At 38.3% G+C, this 18,752-nt stretch overlaps 1 pseudogene; it reads left to right on the top strand.

Moving 5' to 3' along the window:
• Positions 1-5,612: 5,612 nt before the first annotated feature.
• Positions 5,613-17,091, top strand: LOC139478245 (uncharacterized; annotated as a pseudogene).
• Positions 17,092-18,752: the final 1,661 nt, after the last annotated feature.

Below are 18,752 nucleotides of genomic sequence, written 5' to 3' on the forward strand. Positions count from 1 at the left end.
GTGGTAAAAATATGCGTACCATTGAAAGACAGTTACAGTTGTGTCTTAATAAAATTCAAAAATGGTGTCTTGAGAATGGATTTAAGTTTTCACAGACGAAGTCAAATTGTATACATTTCTGTCGGAAATATAAACCCCATAAAGACCAAGAGCTCTCTTTAGATGGTACTCCAATTAAGGTTGTAAAAGAGGCAAAATTTCTGGGATTGATTTTCGAACACCATTTGACGTTTTTGCCACATATTAAATATTTAAAGACTAATTGCCTGAAGGCCTCGATTTGTTGAAGGTCGTCTCGAATTCTAAGTGGGGAGGGGATCAGACAACCCTCCTTCACTTATATAGATTATTAATCCGCTCTAAATTAGACTATGGCTCCATTGTGTATGCTGGAGCTTGCAAGAGTAATTTAAAAAAGCTAGATTCAGTCCACCATCAAGAACTCAGACTGTGCCTTGGTGCTTTTAGAACTTCTCCTGTTGACAGTCTCTATGTCGAGGATGATGAACTCTCTTTGAAACTACGCCGTATTAAATTATCTCTTCACTATATCACTAAATTGCACTCTAACCCTTCAAATCCTGCCTATGACTCCTTTTTTCATCCCCAATATGAAGAACTGTTTCAGAGGAAACCAAAGCTGGTTCCCCCACTTGGAATTCGGATTAAATCAAATGTTATTGCTGCCAATATAGATTTATATGACACGTTTTATAAAATCTGAGACCAATCCACTCGTATATCAACAAGCATATTTACAGTTAAGAAATAAATACGACACTCACCGTTCAATCTTTACTGATGGATCCAAGGATGGTGGCAAAGTCGCATCTGCCACCGTCATTGGATCAAAACATTTATCCTCCAGAATACCAGATAATAGCTCTATATTCACTGCTGAGGCCAATGCTATCCTTACAGCCTTGGGATACATTCAAAAGCAGTCTCCATCTAAACGATTTATAATCTTTTCTGATTCTTTATCTTGTCTTCAGGCACTAAAAAAAGTCTCTTCTAGTCATCCAATCATTTTAAACATTTTAGAACTTTATAATGATCATTCAACTGGCCAATACGACATCGTCTTTTGTTGGTTGCCCAGTCAAGTGGGCATAAAAGGCAACACAATGGCTGATGCTGCTGCTAAAGCAGCCCTCAACAAATCTGTGACACCACTTCTAATTCCATACAGTGATTATAAACCTGTGGTCAGATGTTACATCAGGGATCTTATGCAAATGAAGTGGGACACCCAAGTGGGTATCAATAAATTACATCAAATTAAGCCAACTATCGGTTACACCTACTTGGGTTGTCATTCCAGATTTGAAGAGGTCATTTTACGACGATTTCGTATTGGCCATTCAAGATACACACACGCGAACATCTATTAAAAGGTGAGGATCCTCCGTTTTGTATCCCTTGTGATGAGAGAATCACAGTCAAGCATGTACTGCTTGACTGTATTGATTTTTCCATTACAAGGGATAAGTATTTCAAAGTTTCGTCGATCAAGGATCTTTTAGTATCAGTGCTCATTTACTCATCGGTTTTTTAAAAGAAATATAATTAATAGATAAATTTTGATTATAATAGGTATAGTATATAGAAAGTGATTTTAATTTGGTAAAATGAATTCATAACTTAGATTGTTAGTGGCTGTATCTTCACAGGGGGGTTGAAGTATCGTAAAACAATTGTCCCCCTGGGAAGGTACGTAAGTCCGGTATCATTCAAAGTACCTTTTCATTTCGCTGTGATTTTATTCGTAGCATTTTTGTTGATTTTAACTGTTTGGCTAATCTTTCGGATCATCGCCAGTAGCCCGAGGCATGGTGTAAATCCTGCTGGGGACCATGTAGGTAGCAGAAGTAGCGTAAGTCCCCATGGTCCCTAGTATGGTGGCCGAACTTTGGTTGCTGGCATTCTACAGCCCGTTTTTATACTGTGTCGTCTGATATAATTTGATAATTTTATTGCTCTAAAACTAGTTTTTAAAATAATAATCTGTGATATATTGCTGTTGTTGTACTGTCCTTCGGCGGCAGGTTTTTATACATAATATAAATGTTTAACTTGTTCAAGTCACGATATGGCTGAAATAGTGCCGATGTGACTTTAAATATTAACTCACTCACTCACTCTTATACACTGGTACCACTAACGCTTAACAAGGGCGTGGCAGAGCTGTGGGCTGTTTCAGGCGTGACCAAGTGTGAATACAGCTCGTCCCAGTGTGCTGGCCTTCTGAGCGATGAGTTGACCGTTAGCTATTAGCTCTAGTTCTTATGCTGCTTCTTCTGGACTTCAGCCAAGAAGTAGGCATCCCTAAGGGCACCAACTGTTCTCCCGCCATCATGTTTATGCTCGGATTGGCATAGTGGTCTAGTGGTAGAGAGTCCACACGGAGAGTTGAAGGTCCGGAGTTCGATCCTCGACCACGTCATACCAAAAGACGTTAAAAAAGGTACTTGTTATTACCCTCCCTGTCGCTCGGCATTAAGGGTCTAATAAATGACTGGTCGACTCGGAGTCAGTATATTGTGTCTGAGTTGGGTATTGACTGCGGCAGGGTATCTTAGTGAGCTAGCAGTATAAATTCAGTCCGGACTAGTACAAGCAGTCACACACGCACGCACGCACGCACGCACGCACGCACACACACTCACACTCATGAACGTCGCTATATAAGTGCAAATATCTTGAACGCGACGTTGACTTGCCTTTCGATGTAAATGTGAACCCTGCCACCGGAGGGACAGGACATGCTAACCTTTTCGCGAAAACCTTGTATTATCACTATGTGATTGTGAAACAATATAACGTTGTGGCTGAAATATAGCCGATGTTACGTTAACTTTTCATTCACTCATAAACACATGTTTGTGAAATATTTCGAATTGTACAATGCGACCAGCTTTTTGCAGGGATTTCTCATGAAAATGGATAGGGTTTTGTCGCTTTTATTTAATATTATCAAATTTTAACTGTTACCGTTAATACCTGATGTAAAAACTATACTTAAGGCTGGTATTCTACATATAAGTAGTTATTGTTGGAGATTTATTTTTTCCCTCTTTTGATATACCGATAAAAAGGTATTAGTAGCAGAGATAGAAATAGAGAATACTACACTCATTCTCATTAGGTACCACTTTTACGAAACGAGTGGACTTTCTATGGAATCTGACCTAGCGAAAGTGTGGTATTTTATTCATTACCCACGTTAAACATATATTCAAGTGTAAATACATGACAACTTTCGTTCGTTGACAGACCAAACTGAAACTGGTTTCTAAATCTGGTTGTGCATGAATATCGATATATACCCAAATATGGGCATTGTTGACATTTCTATGCATACACATTAACAACATACTCTTGCTTTTGTACTTGCAAACATAACAGCACCGACGCTCACGATCCTTTTGACGAATTTCTTCAACTTATGGTAATTCAAACGCATTGTTGTTAGTACGTAAGACACCTATAAGAAAAGTTTGTAAGTCACATTAGCGCCGCGCTTTGAATATCGGACCAACAGTCGGTCACTCGCACTGCCGGTGTGTCCTGGCTGTGCAAACAAAATGGTTCCGTTTCCTTGATCTGTCAGCTAAATATATATCCCGTCCGTACCATTTTGGAAGAGGGAAATCAGAGTGTTCGCTAAAGATATTCATGTTAACTGTACTACCCTATACTGAAGACCAGAAAATCAACCAAGTCACGTCTGCTTGCGTGCCAGTGACAGCTTCGAACAAAGGGCAAGGTCACCATCGGAATAAGAAAAGGCAACTGTGATCTACTCGCAGCGTTTTACTCTAGCGAAAGGGAATGTTATTGTTCACATTTGGGATATTTTAGGCCACATAAGTCAGCCAGATAAGTTCTTTTACGGAGTTTTCGAATGATTTGTGTCCGAAATGTTCACTTTTAGTGATCTGGTCGTGGAGTCGTGTATGTTCATTCATGAACAAACACCTAAGGAAGCAATGGGATAGAGAAAATTAATGCCCTAATTAATGATAATTAATCATCAGTTCATCCGACTGCATCGCGTTGTTCAATTATATTATTAGTCTTTATGAAGAGTAATTGCAGTTGTTCATTAAAAACACATGTGAAAGCCTGCTTGTATATCTGTGATTTGCAGATGGGCTGTACAAACTGTATTTAAACATACCACAATAATAGTGAGGTGGGAGTCGTTCTATTTGATCATAAAAATCCGTAAAAGGTTGTCAACGATAATTTAATTTACAAATAATTATTTTCAGGGTATCATTTTGTATTTGTAATATATCTTTGATTCAAATTGCCGAATTTGGTTTGGTTGCAGGTGTCGATATATAATTTGAGCCTGAGGACCAATTGTAACCCGAATCCCCACATAACTCATAATATGAGACACTACAACCTCTTTAGGACGTTTAATCAAACGGTTGTGACGATGGTGTAAAAATTCGACAGGTGTGGCATTTGGGCATGAAATACTCATATTAGTATAGTATAGTATAGTATAGTATAGTATAGTATAGTATAGTATAGTATAGTATAGTATCACAGAGCAAAGGCGCAATTCAGCACTTGCCTAATGTGTACACAGAGGTTTAAATAAATATGAAATAGCGAATGAATTATTCATTGGAAATGAATCAAACTAACTGCCTTGGAAACGAAAAAGCTATAAAAAACCTTAAAAAAAAATTACTTTGACCCCACATTATGTACATCTTACTGTACATGTCATAGCGTATTACAATAAATGTCAATATTAAAATTTAATATAACAAAACCACATCTTATGTTGCTACTACACATTACTTTAGCTCGGAAGTCTGGGTAGCGTGTTCCGCTAGGGACCTATGATTGTCTGATCGACTCCCGGTTCAGCGCCATTTTGTTTCTAGGTTTGTCAGCACTATACCCGTGCTCGGGGATTTCATCAAAGTGGCAAACGTCTGAAACCTACATCACTTGGGGCTTTTCCCCCAAATTAAGCTGACACGCCGTGATATAACCGGAATACTGTGAAAGGCGGCTTTAAAATCAAGTCACGCTTGTCTTCTTTTATTTTGTACACTTCAGGATATTTATTTCCACCCATTATTTCTTCATTCGTCAGGAGTGGTGGGGTTACCAGGTGGTAAAAGTGTTCGCTCGTCACGCCGTAGCCCTGGTTTCCATTCCCAACAGGAATACAATTAGTGAAGCTCATTTCTGGTGTCCCCGTTGAGAATATTGTTCAAGGCGGCGTGAAACCATGCACACTCACGTTTCAATAGTCAGAAAGTAGAAGCGGCTTTGGGGAAAACATGTCTCCCTCATTTTAACAAAATATTGTGCATTTTTGTAGCAAAATATTATATATAAATGCTGGAATACATGGCGTCTTTAAAAGTATACTTGATGTGTTTCATGAGGAGAATCAATGTGAACAACAGTCTACGTTGAATTAAAATATTAAAATACACTTTGAACAAATTGACAATGCACGCATTTCCCACGCATAGTCTCTAGCTGCTTCGTACTCAAGAGAACAGATCTGAGTGACGTAGTATCGATTTTTCAATCACAATGAAAGAGTTGTCGTTGCGTGCATCGACGGATACATGTCTTTAGGTCGTGTGAATCAACGAGCAAAGCTGCCACGTTTGAAAGCAGTGTTGGTAGACTAAGTCTTCTGTGTACTGTCAAGGATACTTCCCCATTTGATGATGAATGGACACATATCTAAAATCATTATGAAAATATCAATGGCAGCTTTCCTGTTACTCCTTGAATGTCACATGGTAATTTGTCAAGAGGACGGACTTGAAGAGTGTAAAACATCCTTCAATCTGGCAAAAGTAAATGACAGTGTTTCTGATGAAGACATATTCTCTGTAGTTAACAACTCAGATCCCCTGGACTGTGTCAGTAGATGTTACCGACACACACGTTGTGTCGGGGTGAGGTTTGCCCCCAGCACCGGCCAGTGTCACATGTACGCAGCCTACCAGACACAGACAACCACGGGGACGGGAACAAGTGGGGACAAATACTACATCATGAAACGTGAGTTCATTGTTTTTAACAAAACGAAATACGAGAATGATATGCTTTGTTTAACCAAGACCTGGAAATGAGTTAAACACAACTTTACAATACGTTTCCATAGAAAATTTGCGATCTAAAAACATGGATCCTGTAACAAGTTCCTTTTAAAATAAAACCTACGAAGCGCTTTCGATATTCTTAGAAATATTTTGAGTCGATTGTACGATTCTGACTATATTATGATCATGTGTTCTTGAATCGTTTTCAAGTAGTTATGATACCAGGTGTTCGCGAATAGGTGAGCGTATCCTGCCCCACCCATGGCCCCCGTTACAAACACATACAAAGGCAAGCAAATTGTTCACCTGCAAAAACCTACGTGAACATATGGTACAAGTGAATATAGGGAACAATATAGGCTCTGCATGTTTATCCATCCCCTTTTACTGTACCAAGTGGAAATAAATGTCGTTTAAAAAAAATAAAAATTAGGGAACAGCAACACGTTTAGAACTTTCAAATACCGCCTCTCCAGAAAAAAACCCGTTCAGTCACAAAATACTGTTTCTGTCTTGACTAAATGAATACCCACAACAGAAAATCCTAAAATATTTGGCTTTAACTTAGACTATGGTACCCGTTTCTGTCAAACCATCCATTCCCTCTTCAGGCTAGGATGCAGTGTTTGGTTGTTTTGTTTGTTTGTTGTTAAACGCCGCACTCAGCAATATTCCAGCTGTATGACGGCATTCTGTAAAATAATCGAGTCTGGACCAGACAATCCAATAATTGACATCATGAGCATCGACCCACGTAATTGGGATCGATCGCATGTATCAACCAAATCAGCGAGCCTGACCACCCGATCCCGTGATTTAAATGCACACAAATATCATAGACATAGTAATGAGTCAACTGCCTGCTCCTGTGGATGCCATTATAGGGATCCTGCACATTACTTCTTTTCATGTTGCAACTACTGCAATCTTCGGAACATTATGTACTACTGTATAAAAGGATATGACTTGGATTCAGTATTATGTGGAAATCTTACATCTGATGATATTATCCTTGCTATTGTAAAATCTGTTCATTTGTTCATTGCAAAATCTGAAAGATTTTAAATTGAAATACGTGTCTTCTTTACGATTACATCTATCAAATAGTTTGTTTGCGTGACATGCTGGTATGTAGTGGTATATGTGTACAAGCATATATGTGTATTCATACAAATGAATGGAGGCACCGGTTTGGTTAGGTACCGTTATATCTATGTGTTTATATGTTTGTTTGTTGTTTAACGCCGCACTCATCAATATTCAAGCTATATGACGGTGGTCTGTAAATAATCGAGTCTGGACCAGACAATCCAGTGATTAATATCATATCAATTTTATTTATATCTAATTCTAATTCCCTATATTGCAAATTCCAAATTCAAGAACATGTAGTCTCTTTCTGATTTAGTGGAGTCATTTCCCGGTTTGGCCAAACGTTTCAAATCAGTATCAAGAACTATACACTCTAGTTGATACTGTGGTCTCTTACTGCAAAAGTTGCTGAAGTCATTTGATTTCTTTCATCAACACATAGTAATGTATTGCTCTGACATTGTGCAGTGCAAGAGGTTACTGAAGTAGGTGCAACTAATCTTCCAAATCAATGGTATCATTGACCTTCATTCTATTTGTGACCATAGCTGGGACTATATGACAATGCACAATTACTTAAATACTTAATTATTTTATATTAATTTGTATGTATATATGTACCATATATTTCATATAATTCATTCTTAACATTTACAACATTGAAATGTCACCTTGATGCCAAGGCCTAGCTGACGATTGCTAACCTAGTAAAGCTAATTAACATCAACCATATACTAATGGAAGTTTCCATATTTAAATCTTTAAATATATTATACAAAGTAATAAATAAAATCAACAAAAATATATATCTAAAAGTAATCAAACTTACATCTAAGTTATTATTTCCATCTTTTCGTGCGATCGCGTGTAATTTAAGGCAAATGACATCTCGGCTTTCGTCGCCTCATCTCGGCTCGGACACGATGTTTAATGTTAAAATATATGCATGAAAAATCTTTGTCACAGCTCGTAGCACGATACATTCACGAAGTTCCATATTTTTAATATATCGTGATTTCCAGCTAAAAACGTTCAGAATAACACGATTTAACAAAAATCTTTCGCCAACTTCTGAAATTTATTAAACACGAGCTTGGTTTCACAGCTGTAATTTGATTGGCTGCCTTATGTCACGTGCTAAAAATTGACCAATCACGAAACTTGTAGCAGATTTCGACAAGAAAGCGTCATTAGAAACCAATTGTAATCCAAAGAAATCGCTTGTTATAACTACGAAAAAAACCAGGCGATGTTACGAGCGTGTAGATGAAGGAATAAGCTTTCCAGCGATGTGTCATATGCCATTCTTCGACGAACGTGTTATTCATACGAAGCCTCGAAAACGGGGGTATTTCTTCATGTTACTGAGCGGACAGCCGCTGTTATCGGGAAATGGGTGATGACAGAAACTATTTATAATTCTTTTTAAAATGATTTTCCAATAACGTTAACAATGAAAATAAAACAGAAATAGGTAAGTGGATTTTACTTCAGATGGGGCTCCAGTTATGATGGGAAGAAAGGGGGTGTGGCAGCTAAACTGAAACATGATGTGCCTCATGTTATAGCTATACCTTGTATTGCACATATGGTCAAGAATGATCAAACAGGACAGAGTTTACAACCAATACAGCAACATCCTGGAATTGTTGAAAATTAGTCTGGTACTTGTCTCTTCTGCAGAATGTGAGAGAGGATTTTCAATGATCGGGAGGGTAAACACAGACTGGAGATCATGCTTAAAGTCAAGTACACCCATGACAGTTGCCCAGTGCAACACGACACTAGAGAAATACAGTCCACAGGGTGCAATAGCTAAGTGGATGTGTGCAGTCAACAGAGGGTTAACTAGGGTTAAAGCCTCTGTGTCACAATCTGACAGTAACTGAGTTGAGGGGGCTTGTCTGTCACAGTCATTAAATGGTAGTCAGTAAAGTAAGTTTGTAACTCACTTTCACTTGAATAAATCACTAACTATTAAGATCACAGATGTCTCACTTACTTACAATTATATGAATTTATTAACATTTTGATTGAACTACTGACAAAGACAAATAAACAACAAACACTTTAATGGTTGTTAAAAAAATTAATGCTGAAATGTACCAAATAATTCGCTGGGCACCCCATGATTTCCCAAGGCACACCTAAATTTTATACCTTGTGTGGAACACTTGGCAAAAATTGCATTTCTAAGCCCTGCATGTTGATATGTCTAAAGTGCATATATTCATGTTATTTGTTTTTACATATAAAAGATTACATTTATAAAAAATGACTGCTAAAATGTAATGCATGTCTAAACAAATACTAGTACACATGCACAAGCATACAAAGATATCAAATAAAATTATTGTGCAATGCAGATATCTTTTGATGTAAAGAGAAAAAAAGAATAACATTATATTATGTTTGTGCGGGAATTTCATAAAAGCAAGGTCTAAGGAAATTAAGAATGAGCTTTATCTGTGATACATGACAGTTTATATTATTTACTAGTATATGATGATTTGTTCACACAACACAAAGTGGGTGAATGTACAAAGATAACAAAATAATGACAAAGCCGAAGGGATAGGATTAATGTACAAAGATAACAAAATAATGACGAAGCCTATGAGATTAACAGGAGAGGATTACTTAAGTACATTGAAGGTGAAGTGATGACATATATCTTGCATTTTTCCATCACAAGGGATAAATATTTCCAGGTCAAAACTATAAAGGATCTTTTTAATACTATAAGTACTCATTTAGTTATTGTTTTTTTAAAAGAAATTGAACTGTATCATAAATTCTGTTTTGTGTATAATAACTTTTTAAAAATTAGTAGACTGAATTTATATATGAGATTGTTAGTGGCAGTATCCTTGAAGGGGGTTAAAGTACTGTAAAATTATTGTCCCCCTGAGAGGGTATTGTAAGTCCCTGTCATTCACAGAATATTTCCATTTACTACGCTTTAAAACGTAGAATTTCTGTCATTTTAATTGTGGCTAAAATTATGTACAATCGCCAACGACTGAAGGGATGATGTAAATCCTGCTAGGGTCCATGCAGGTAGCAAAGGTACTGTAAGTCCCCATGGTCCCTAGTATGGTGATCTACCTTCAGTTGTTGGTGATCTATAGCCTGTTTATAAAATGTAATGTATTGGTATAGTGCTATTGATTTTATTATTACATACTAGTTTTAAATTTTATTGCTGTGATACGTCTAGTTGTTTTACTGTCCCTCGTTGGCAGGTTTTTACATACGTTTCTATATATGTATTATATTTAACTTTTGATAGTCACGATATGGCTGAAATATTGCCGATGTGACTTAAAATTTTAACTCACTCACTCACTCACTCACATGGATCTTGCTATTGTGACACAAACAACAAAGCAATCAAGAAGTCCATTGTGGTTTATGATGTGAGCTTTATCTATATTACAATCATCATTGTCATCTGATGATTGTCAAAGCAAACTGGAAGTAGACACTGCAATGTTAATACAATAATCAAAATAGAGATTGGAAATTAGTATGAACATATTGTTTTGAATGTATAAGATGAAAATTTGTAGTTGGTATAAGTACCTTTGAATATTTATTTCAACTGATACATAGGGTCTTTTGTGTCTAGCCGCGATATAACTGGTATACTGTTTAAAGCGGCGTTAAACCCAACTCACTCACTTTTGAGTCTGAAAAAAATATGATTTTTAAAATTTAAAAAAAGTCCATATTAATCATGATGATATATATTTTTCATTTATCAACTGTAAATGTTATCATGGACGTAATTGGCAACAAACAGCAACCATTCATCCATAAAATATTTCATTAACAATGCACCAATGAAATAAAACCTTAAACATGAAAATAGATTTCCAGTTAATTGTGTTATGATTTGTAGTTGTTGACAAGATTTCTAAGTGCCTGCTTCTGTTACAATTTCTGGAAACAAGTACCCACCTCTCTTTGCCTGATTAATAATTACATGTGCTGCTGTCAAAATTGCTAAACATATACTGACGAACGTTGCGTAAGGCCTTCACATTTCGCGCACCGTATCACCTATCGTTTTGCAGAAATGCATGCATATAGCTTGGTCGGCGATGATACAACATGGATATGGGTACTTCTTAGTGGAGATACATGTGATAAGATACTACATCCGTACGTCACACGTGTGTCGCACAAGGTTGACCTCGATTTAGTCGTTTTGATTGGATAACCGTGACCTCGGTCACAACGGTACAACTTTTTTCATTCCAAAACAATCACGAGACGTCATTCTCTTTCACAACTCTTTGCTACTATTACTACTACGAAGCAGAACTGAAGGCATCTCGTGAAAACGAGAGACATTAACAAACAATCACAAACAATTTTAATACATGTCGTGACAATAAATTGTGTTTTGTTCGGCTATCGGGAAACATTTTGCATTTGGTAACAAATTCACTACACAAAACCAACATCTCACGCACGATCGTCTGCTAAAGTGTAAGTGCAGATCGAAGGATGGCAACGACTATTCGAGTTAACGATTGTGTCAAAATTGACGGAGACGTTAGAGGAAGGGTGTTTTCTATTACTCAACCACTTGGAACATTCAATGCCTACAATATCACACTAAATGGTGAAAGAGGCAAGTAGGACGGCATAGATTTACGTAGGTCCCTGACACTGTATCGTCGGCCCCTATATCCGTTTTGAACCCATTTGACACAGTTCCAGAACAGAACACCTGGAGAAGAAACCAATATGACTTAAGTATTTTGGAGAAATTCACGCCGACGCTGATACTAGACCGGTTGAAAACATACCCCCAAATGAACTATGCAATGTATTGTGTAGCTTTTTCTTGATAAAGAAATCTAACGATCAGGACTAGGAACCCAGCTCTTTGAATCCAAGCTGTCAAGTTTTGACAGATTTCTACAATCAATGGGTTACGAAAAGGATCCTAAGTTCTGTCAATCAAACAAAAAGTTCTGAAAAGAGAAGGGCAAGGAAAGTTACCTATTAGGGCCGAAAGTCTATCCAATGTTGGTTGGTTTGTTGTTTTACGCTGCACTCAGAAATATTCCAGCTATATGACGGAGATCTGTAAATACTCGAGTCTGGACCAGACAATCCAGTGATTAATATCATGAACATCGATCCGCGCAATTAGGATCGATGAATCATTGGAAAGACTACCCGTGAATACGTCTTCAGCAACCCATGCTTGCCGTAAAAGGCGACTATGCTTGTCGTTAAAGGCGACTAGCAGGATCGGGTGGTCAGGCTCGCTGACTTGGTTGATGCATGTCATCGATCCCAATTGCGTGGATCGATGCTCATGATATATCACTGGATTGTCTGGTCCAGACTCGATTATTTACAGACCGCCTTCATATAGCGGGAATATTGCTGAGTGCGGCGTTAAACAACAAACCAACCATTGGAGCCGTGCCGATTTACCAGTGTGGGAAGCCTAGGTTGGCTGAGCGGCTTAGATCGCTGACTTTGTGTGCTGGCGATTAGCTGTCTCATTCTGGCAGTGCGGGTTCAAATCTTTGATGGGGCTCAACCCCCAAAAGTACAGGAATCTGTACTTTTACTTAGAAGGTGTTATCCCAAATATAACATATATTTCTTAAACGTTTTTATTTACTTATAACCACATAATCTCTACACGTGTACACATCATACGTTATTCAAAATTAACAGATCGTTTTCAGTATCAACAAATATCCGTAGACGCGTTATATTGACACTGGAGCTTCTGGTCCAACACTTGGTTGTCAGGTTGGTTTACAGCCCGCCCTCGCATGGCAGGAGTGCTGCTGTGCGGCGTCAGGCAACAAACACATACTTCCATTGTCATGAAAATTGTGAGTGGTGGGTGCTTATGGTTTGGGCAGGACCATCTTCCCAAGGCAAGGAGTTAACTGACTTTGAAGGTCCAGTTTCCACCCTTGCCGAACTAGGCTTGAATTCCTGGGCTCGATCGTAGCGCCACCAATGGTTATTACGAGTTATGTCCCTTTTCAGCTTCTCCTAAGGACAAATCAGATTCCACCTCTCGTATCACTTGCATTTGTTTCAAAACAAAACGGCGGCGCCCAGTCAAGACGATCTGATCGATAATCAAGATCTATATTGTGATAAAACGGGTCAAACATCGCGAAGAGCACTTTGATAAGAAACATGAAAATCTGTTAACAACGAGTTGGCGGTGCACATGCTTTCAAGTTCCTGCAAATGACCGAAATCTGCACGACAGTTTACTAACCGGATTTCGATTTCGTGGCGCGATTATGATTGAACTATGCATGAACGCGTTAGTCCAGCCAAAATGTAACTCCATAATTCCTGCCTTGTTCGGCAAGGATGGAAACTGGACTTTCTTGTCGGTCAACCCCCTTGCCTTGGGAAGATGGGGCGGAACATGCTTATCCTTTTCACGAACACATGACATCATCACCGATTTTCAGTGATCCATTCGTATTATTTTCACCGCTATTTTGCCTTTTGCGGATAATCGAGACTGGTTATTCTGATATTGACACATAAAAATGTTTTCTTCTGTTCAATCAGCTAAATGTGGCTCTCCTAACTCGACCAAACAGTATGTGTATCGCAGACAAGACATCATTACCACAACATACTTATGCGACGATGGAAAGGCGTTCCTGGGAACCAATGACACACTTCTGTGTGTCTATCCATCCTATGTCTGGACAACGGAATCAGGAACATGTATTGGCGAAGTAGGTATATATAGATAAAGACAATTTTCCTTATTTCTGTATGCCAGCTATATGGTATTGATTCAAATGTTATCTTCAAGAGTGTTTGTTGTTTGCTTTTTACAACATATGAGGGAACTCAGCAAAATGTATTGGCTTTTCTTGAAAGCAAATGAACCATTCATTTATTTATTTGTGTTAGAAATAATCACATTTCTTTGGTTAAGAGTGGAAAAAGCCTTTGTTGCAAATGCACTGTTTCATACAGTAATTATGTTAGGTTCACAGGTATTTCTGCGTCATGTTTATGTAGGCTTGTGATTATGAATGGTAAAAGCAAACGGATACAAACAAACAAATCAAAGCAAGTTCACATTTTGAATGAAACGGAATATGTTAAGCACTTGTTGCAACCAATGAAACGGAATATGTTAAGCACCTGTTGCAACCAATGAAACGGAATATGTTAAGCATTTGTTGCACCCAATACAACTACCTTTAGCCACGTGACTTTGTAAGATATCCTATAAATATGGTTTCGCAAAGAATAATTTGGACGAGGTATATAAGCTAAATTCAAATTTACGGCGTCAATTTGTATTGATTTCGAATAGCTTATCAGACAAAACAATGCTCTTGTGCATGCTTAGTTTATTTCATGTTGTATTTTGTATATAAAGTAATGTATTTTCCTTCATCAAACTGCTAGTAATCAATATATTATACAATACTGGGATTATTTTGATCAGTTTGGTTCGTTTCCGATCTGCAGGCAGCACCCATACGCTTCAGTGGAAGTTACCTACACCCTCTAAACTCCAGTTTTTCATTTACGGGAACACCAACAGGAAGCGGGTTTGTTTTCTTTCATGTTCAGCACAAGTAGCAACATTATTATTTACAGACGGCCGTCATATAACTGGAGAGTAACATCTCCATCAGAAAACTAGAATCCTTGATGATTTTGTTTGTAAGTTTGTTTTGTTGTTAAACGCCGCACTCAGCAATATTCCAGCTACATGGCGGCGGTCGGTAAATAATTGAGTCTGGACCTGGGTAGAATCGGTCTTCAGCAACCCATGCTTGCCGTAAGAGGCGTTTAACGGGATCGGGTGGTCAGGCTCGCTGACTTGGTTGATGCATGTCATCGTATACCAATTGCGCAGGACCCCTGAGGATTCCAGGGTAGAATAGGTCTTCAGCAACCCATGCTTGCCGTAAAAGGCGACTAACGGAATAGGGTGGTCAGGCTCGCTGACTTGGTTGATGCATGTCATTGGTACCAATTGCGTTGATCGATGCTCATGATATCAATCACTGGATTGTCTGGTCTAGACTCGATTATTTACGGACCGCCGTCATATTGCGTAGTGCAGCTTAAACAATAATTGCGTAGATAGATGCTCATGAAGTCAATCACTGGATTGTCTGGTCCAGACTCGATTATTTACAGACCGCCGTCATATAGTTGGAATATTGCTGAGTGCGGCGTTAAACAACAAACAAAACAAAAGTAGCCTCTTGTGACAAGCATAGTCGCCTTTTACGGCAAGCATGGGATGCTGAAGACCCATTCTACCCCGGATCTTCACGTGCCAGGATCCTTTATGAAACAATCTCAAAGAACAATTGCTCTCTGCATATTCTTTCTATATTTTTTCACTCATTAGATTATATAATTCAAATCAAACAGTCTCCTAAAATATAGATATTTATTAGAGTAAATACATTTCAGTGTTCATTTTACAAATAATATATATAGGTTGTTGGTCATGCTCAAACGAGATATACGAGAATTTCATTCCTCCATGGTTGCCATTTTGGATTTTTTGGGTTTCAACGAAAGGCTCCACGTTAATCTCTGCAGAACAAATTTGTCGGTTGTTAGTTAGTTACCGGCATATCAAAAATACAATTAATTACAATTTATTGTGTGTTTTTTCAACCTGAAGGACAATTTCAATCTTCTTCCATATTTATACAGGTGTCTGCACTATTTGAAAGTCAAATATGTATGGCGCATATTTCCTCAAAGATCACTATCTTTGTTATTTTGGCGTTAAACAGGTATGATCAATGTATTAAGTTACCATACGTGTATTGTCTGTGTGTTTGTCTCCAATCAAGGTTTGAAGTTGTCTTCGTAACACCAAGTTCGGACTACCCGCTGAAGATGTATGTAAATATTCCCCAGCAGTCGGTCATCAGACAGATCTACAACGCCTCCATCTGGCACCCTGGTAAGGGCGACCTGGATTCCCCTTTCCCCTTTGATATGGGCAGCAAGTTCACGTTGGAGATTATTTCAACTGCTTTAGAATTCCAGGTATGTTTGGATTGGCAATTAGGCTATTTGCTTTAACATATTTCAATTCTTCGGGACAATAAAATCAATTATCATCTCGGTTCGTGTCTCAAGAAATCTGATATGATAAAGTTTAATGCACTATCCAAGATTCCTAGTAATATTACGGGTGAAACGGTTTTATGCATGGGTTGGGTGGGTTGGGTGGTTTGTTGTTTAACGCCGCACTCAGAAATATTCCAGCTATGTGACGGCGGTCTGTAGATAATTGATCCTGGACCAGACAATCCAGTGATTGGTGTCATGAGCGTTGCTCCACACAAGGGGGATACGATGACATGCATCAATCAAATCGGCGAGCCTGAATATGTGTTTGTTTGTTGTTTAACACCGCACTCAGCAATATTCCAGCTATATGACGGCGGTCTGTAAATAAACGAGTCTGGACCAGACAATCCTGTGATACGGTTCATGAGCATTGCTCCACACAATTGGGATACGATGACATGCTTAAATCAAATCACCGAGCCTGACCACCCGATCCCCATGGTTTGTTTGTTTGTTGATTAACGCCGCACTCAGCAATGTTCCAGCTATACATGACGGCGGTCTGTAAAATAATCGGGTAGCTGAAGATCTATTGTACTCTGGATCTTCAATGGTCTCGCGCCTGAATGAACAGCGCCATATTTAAACATCTTTCTCACTGAAACCTATGGTATGTTCCATTTTTCAGTGCAAGGTGAATGGAGAAATGCTGTTTACCTTCCTACATCGGTTACCGAGAGACAGCGTGCAGACAATAAAGTTTTTTGGTTCTGTCATTGCTGAAAGGATTTTATTGAAGCCAAACACTCAGAACTAATACCGCGCTCGTGTGATATTTAACATTTGTACACAAACTTGACATACTGAATGATAAGGTTGACTTGCGCTCTAGCTTCACATTGAAATGTCGCGTGGATATTACTTGATTAATTCATATGAATGAAGACAGATTTCCAAAAAAGGCTTATAATATGTTATTGTATTTAGATAACTGTGGACGCCATACATGGGCTTCTAACATTCGTTTACTTCTGTTTTCTCATGGCTTTGGTTTTGTATGGATATCGCAAACAGTTGGGAACCAGCTTTCATTTCTACGACTTTTTAAGGATACTTGTATAAACATGTTTTACCAAAACTGGAGATCAGTCTTAAAACTCTAGTTCAAGATATCATTTATATGCAGAGTTTAAACGTCTTTTAGAACCTGAAAAATATCTTTCAGTTTTGTATGAAAGAAAATTTAGAAACATAATTGTAAGATTTAGAGCAGGTCTTTTAAAACTGAAAAATAATGAAGGCAGATATCTGTCGATAGAAAAGTTTTTTCGAATTTGTCCAGTCTGTAATGGTATAGAGGATGAATTTCATTTTTTACTCATTTGTTCATGTTATAATGATCTCAGAAAAGAATACTTACCGGCTAAACTTTGCCGATATCCTAGCTTGAACCATTTCAAATCTTTAAAGTGTAATAACAATGAAGCAGTCTTAAACAGTTTATCACGTTTCCTATATAACGCTTATGCAAAAAGAACAAGTAGTACAATTCAATTATGACATAAGTCATGTGTCACGTTACTTTACCGTTGCATCTGTGAACAACTGGTATATTGTAAACTGTAATTGTATATGGGCCCGAGGCCTTCATGCAAATAAAAGTTCTTCTTCTTGATGTCATGGAGGTATATTCACATAAGTCAATAGTTTGGTGGTGACAAGTCGGTAAGATAGTCAGGGTCTATGACCTTTGTAAAATGGACCAACATGTTACCTATTACCTGTTGTTGTTTATGTTAATCTGCTGAGTATCACAACATATCATACCTAACTTCACTTGGCTTAAATCACTAAAGCTTGAGGGGAGCACGGATGGCCCAGTGGTCTAAGGCGCTGCGATTCGCTGGGCTGAGTTGCGTCCCTTGGGCACTCCAGAAACCTATGATGGTGGCTTCGAATCACGGTTCGCCCTGATTATGTTTCTAGGTTTGTCAGCACCATACACGTGCTCGTGGGTTTCATCGAAGTGGTAAACGTCTGAGAGCTGCATCATTTCGGGCTTTCCTCCCACATTAAGCTGACACGCCGTGATATAACTGGTATACTGTTAAAAGCGGCGTTAAACCCAACTCACTCACTCACACTAAAGATTGATAAAGGTGTAAGAATCTATATTGATACGTCGCATTCTGCCATAAACCAGAATTGTTCTCCACAAAATTGAACGTTTACTTATTGACTCACCAACTTCTAGAGTGCCAATCAACAGTTACCATTTGACGTTGTCACTACTAAACAATGCGCAGAATGTCAGTTGGGAAAGTTAATATGGACTCCGTGTTCTGGGATTCCGAGGATGTCATCATGATTGTCTTTTAAAGGCCAGACAATAATTAACAAAGCGTAGTATGCTGCATGTGGCTTAATTCCTTCAGCATCCACGATATTCCCATCATCTCGATCCGTCATACTTACGGC

Source organism: Haliotis cracherodii, unplaced genomic scaffold (genome assembly GCF_022045235.1).
Source record: "Haliotis cracherodii isolate W230 unplaced genomic scaffold, xgHalCrac1.p SCAF_4, whole genome shotgun sequence".
NCBI classification, from domain to species: domain Eukaryota; kingdom Metazoa; phylum Mollusca; class Gastropoda; order Lepetellida; family Haliotidae; genus Haliotis; species Haliotis cracherodii.